This window comes from Rhagoletis pomonella, unplaced genomic scaffold (assembly GCF_013731165.1).
Source record: "Rhagoletis pomonella isolate Grant_MI unplaced genomic scaffold, Rhpom_1.0 Rhpom_scaffold_00012, whole genome shotgun sequence".
NCBI classification, from domain to species: domain Eukaryota; kingdom Metazoa; phylum Arthropoda; class Insecta; order Diptera; family Tephritidae; genus Rhagoletis; species Rhagoletis pomonella.
The window spans coordinates 23,230,001-23,235,183 of record NW_023458566.1 but is presented as its reverse complement, the minus strand read 5'-3'; the positions used below and the strand labels follow the sequence as shown (position 1 = coordinate 23,235,183).

Sequence of the window (5,183 nt, the reverse complement as noted above, 5' to 3'; positions counted from 1 at the left end):
GGTCCACATTACTTCGCTGAAGACCGAGCTTTAGTAATTCGTTCAACCTTTCGTTCCATACCTTACTTGACTGCTTAAGTCCGTAGAGTGATTTTACTAACATGCACATTTTGCCGTTATCATTAAAACCCTCTGGATGCGTCACGTATATCTCTTCTTTAAGGTTGCCTTTCAAAAAAGCAGTCACCGCATCCATCTGATGAATTAATAGATCATGTTTCGCAGCCAGTGCTAGTAGATATCTAATGGAGGTATACCTTGCTACAGGGGCAAATGTCTCATCGTAGTCAATGCGAATGTAGTTAATGCAGGTCTTGCTTTGTATCGAATTGGCCTACTATTATTGTCAGTTTTTAATTTGAACGCCCACTTCGTGTCGATTGCCTTCTTGCCACTAGGTAAATCGGTGAGATGCCAGGTATTGTTTGCTATAATGGAGTCGATCTCCTCTTGCATAGCTGCCTTCCACTGCTCCAGTCAACGCCTCTTTAACTGTACCAGGTTCGGTTGCTGTTGAATTTTCGCTAACACAAAGGTTGTAATCTGAATCTTGCTTGCTCGCAATTCGCTTCGACCTCCGAGGAACTAGCTGGTTTGGTTGCTCATCTTGGGAATCAATACTCTCGTAATCAGTAGAACTTTCTTCTAGAAATTCAACACCCTTCTCCCTCACCACTTTCATCTGGCAATTCAACATTCATATCTTCACCTGAGTCGACAGATTCTGATAACTTTATGTTTTTACTTTCAAAATCTACAGTGCTATTTTTTGTATATTGTTCATCATCACTATCAATTGCATTGTCATTTGTTAGTTCATGAAGTTCACTAATGCCGGTATTGAATAATTCCAATGTATTTAAATCTTTCTTGGTACGTCTCGGTTCATTAAAATCTTCAAAAAACACTGTATCTCGGCTAATTATTATTTTCTTAGTTTTTAAATCGTATAGCCGGTAACCTTTACTTTCACTCCTGTATCCTAACAGAATGCATTCAACCGATTTATCACTTAACTTCGCTCGTTTTTCTTTAGGAACGCGGACCATGGCTTTACACCCAAAAACACGAATGTGGTTTAAACTCGGTTTTTTTTTATTGTTCCATATTTCTTCTGGGCATTTTTTGTTACTCCTGCATGGCAGCAAGTTCATTAAATAAACAGCAGTCACGGCTGCTTCAGCCCAAAAGTTTTGTTTTAAACCAGATTCTAATAACAAGCACAGCACTCTGTCCATTTTAGATCGATTCATACGTTCCGTAACCCCGTTTTGTTGCGGTGTGTATGGGGAAGTTTTTTGATGAAGTATACCTACTTTTATAGAAAACTATTAAATTCACCATTTATAAATTCCGTTCCATTATCCGTTCTTAACGTTTTTATCTTGCGTTCGCATTGATTTTCCACAAGATTCTTAAATTTAACAAACTCGTGGAAAACTTCCGATTTCTTTTTGATCGGCACAGCAAATGTTTTACGCGAGTAGTCGTCAATAAACACTACTAAAAATTTTGCGCCACCAATTAATTTTACATTTATGGGCCCCATGACATCGGCATGGATAAGATCGAGAAGGTTCCGTGCACGAGTACCTATATTGGAAAATGGTATACGGGCTTGCTTGCCCTTTACACAAACAACGCATCAGTGTTGAGTCTATACTTCTTCTACGTCTTTCACTGTAGCTTCTACACCCGTGCTTAACATAAATTTTCCATCGGCTGAACATTTAACAGGTATTTTATTGTTATTCGCTACCGTCACACTTTTATTTTTAATACTTCGCTTATTAAATAGTACTTCACCCTCGTTAATCACATGCGCACTCGCACCTGAATCTACGAACCAGTCAGCTGATTTTTCGCCACTTGTCAAAAAGGAAGCAAGGAGAATTGCTTTTGTGCTCTTGTTCTTAGAAGGGTTGTATTTTTTAGTTCTATTTGGGCAATTTCTACTATAGTGTCCGAATTCTTTGAACGAATAGCACTGTATTTTAAACTTGCATTTTTTGTTGTTTTTACAATTAAACGCGCTTTCACTACTCCTTTTATCAAATTTTGCATCTTGTAGTAGTAAATTTTTAACTGAGTCTACTGTCAACTTCGTGTTTGTATTTTCAACCGCTATAACTAGGGAGCGGAATTCCCCAGGAAGCCCTGCCAACATTAGTGAAGCTACTAATTGTTCATCTATATCGAGTCCTGCACTTTGTACTTTTAAGGACGTCATTACTACATTATTTGTATAGTCTTGCATGTTATCACTGTCCTCGAGCTTCAATTGTACTAATTGCTTGAACAGTTCGACTTTTCGCGTGAGTCCATTATCTTCATATGCCGCTACGATTGCATTCCAAGCTTCTTTCGGACTTCCAGCTTTCGCAATGTGTGCAAAGTTATTGGGTTCCACCATTAGGGTGATTTCAGCCATCGCACGTTCATCCGAGTCCAATTCTTTCTGTTCACGCTTCTCCGATAGTCCCTGTTCTACTATCTTCCAGGAGTTTCGCAACACGAGGTAGGACTTAGCATGCCTCCTCCATGTGTCGAAATTCTCGCGACCACGAAGCTTTTCGAATGGGAACGTTACTCCACCATTGCCTGCCATTTTATCGACGTTTTGTAAATTAATCACTTTATATATTGACAAGATGAGTTGTTTATAGGGTTCTATACATAAAGCTTTAGATTAATTTTTATTTATTTTACGCGACAAAGGCCCATAACCTATTGTAATAATATTAGATATTATAAGCACGTGGAAGAAAACACGTCACGTCGTTAAGAAATCGCACCGGAAGAGAGATAGTTTTATTCAGATAATTCAAGTTCTTAAAATTAGTTCACAATAGTATGTTACAATGGGTATTCAATCACAATAATAAGATATAGTAAAACACCCTCCAAAATCTTGTACAACCCTGACAACGCCCCTGATCTACACCAATCATTTTGATTGGAAAATTGTTTTTTTTTTGATTTTGTTTGTACTTTACTTTTGGATGTGTCAGTAAATATAAACAAAATCAAAAAAAAAAAAACAAATTTCCAATCAAACTGATTTGTGTAGATCATAGGGCGTCTGATGCGAAGATCTTATTTTATTGTATTTATCATGATAAAAACATAGTTAGGTAAACCGTTCTCTCAATTCGTCGGCCACGATTTTTTTTTTTGAAGTTTGCCAACATTTTAAAATCATATAAAATTGAGAGTAACAAAAAGGAATTGTTCAAAGTTGTTGTTGTTTGAGATTGAAAATGAGAATGTGTGTGTGAGTTTGTTTGTAAAACTTTAAAATTAAATTGTTTGCAAACGTCAAGAATTCGAAAAACTCCTCTCAGCGGTTCTACCTTCCTATTTTTTTATCATGGTATTTATTATGTTTCTACCTCATGTAAAGTTGAGAGAATGAAGTCAAATATGTTTTTGGTCAATTACGATATTTGATTTCACTGTTAAAAAATGGAACTAAAGAATTCTCCAGGGTGCTTGCGCATTTCATTTACTTCAATAATAAAATTATTTGCAACATCAATGCAGTTCCACACAGAGCATAGACTAGCTAATATAATATAGTATGGTTAACTGGATAAGAAAATTCATATGACAACAATAAGGAATCTCCTCTACATTTGTCCACGCAGTTTAATAATAATAATAATAATAATAGATTGGCGCTTACACATATGTTAGTGTTTGGCCGCGCTTCTCCTCCAACTTGTGGCGTACGCCTTGATGTTGTCACACAAAGCGGAGGGACCTACAGTTTTACGCCTACTCCGAACGGCGATTGTATTTTTATGAGAAGCTGTTTTTCATGGCAGAAATACACTCGGAGGTTTGCCATTGCCTGCCGAGGCACGACCGCTGTTAAGGAAAACCTTTTTTCTATTTTTTTTCCATGTTGCTTAGTTCCAGTTTACTTAGTTCAAAAATTTCGTTACACACAAAGGGGAGGAACCTACAGTTCTACGCCGACTCCGAACAGGACAAAGTGATTAATTTCGACGGAAAAAATAGAAAAACAAAATTCTTTAAATGTTATCATACACACCGTTATAATACTCCTTATAAACCAGTCCACAATGTAACCTACAAGTTTTGACTTATAACGCAACGCAGTAGCTCTAGCAGAAGTCCAAAGTTGGGTTTTCTATCGATCTTATCGATAGTTTCAATTTCATACCACTATCGATGAATGGAAGCCATATCGCGATACTATCGGAAACCTTCAACAACAAAAAATTGCCAAAGATCAGCGATAAGCCCTAGCTACTTCAAACTTGCAATTTTTACTAAAACTTAATGGACTACAACAGTGCATAGATACTCAAAATTTTTCTAAGAAATCTAATTAAAAAACTCGAAATTTTGATGACTCGAAAAACTCGAATTTTCCTCGTTTTTGTAAGTTGTTTAAAATTTGGACTTGCAATGTGTTGTTTTTGTTGCTTAAAATAACTAATTTTGCTATTTTTAATAAAGCACACTAAAATGGTGATTAAAACTAACATTTCGGTTTTTTCTACTAATATTACCATATTCAATATAAACAGTGCCGAACTATCTGTTGAGGACATGAGTGCGAATCTCATCAACCTGTGAAAGATGACATCCACTAGTTGTAAACCCTAACATCGTTTTTACCTATTTCCATATGATATGCAATTTTCTGAATATGTATCAATTGCTTGGCTAATGTGCCATATGAATTGTAATTTTCTGAATATGTATCAATTTCTTTGCAACCCTGCATACATTTGCTCGTATATCGTATTCAATTTGTCTTTTGTAACTTATACGCGACGATACGGGGCCGCCCGATCGCGCAAATCTTGAGTTTTTATTACGCTTCTGACCGCCATCGAGATCACATCGACTGAATATCCGCATTAGCCCCTCAGGCACCTTGAATTCGACACACATACCGTTGTAACTAATAATTAACTGAATAAAACTAAGCAAGAGTTTTGCAGCTCTAACTGCTAACCACTACACCATAGCGGTCGCTAATTGTTAGTTTTTGAAAATTTTTAAATCTTCTTTATTCCCATGTAATCATATTTGTTGCATATGCCCTTATGTACAAACATTAGTTCACTTACTAAAATATTTATCAAACTAGGGCAACTTAGGGCAAATCAACTTCTACAAATTTACTTGAATTAACATCCTATATC

At 36.3% G+C, this 5,183-nt stretch overlaps 1 protein-coding gene across 2 annotated transcripts in view; it reads left to right on the top strand.

The window, feature by feature from the left end:
- The window catches only part of LOC118748141 (spermine synthase), a 34,653-nt gene that overhangs the window by 13,749 nt on the left and 15,721 nt on the right, over positions 1 to 5,183 (top strand). The window lies entirely within an intron of this gene.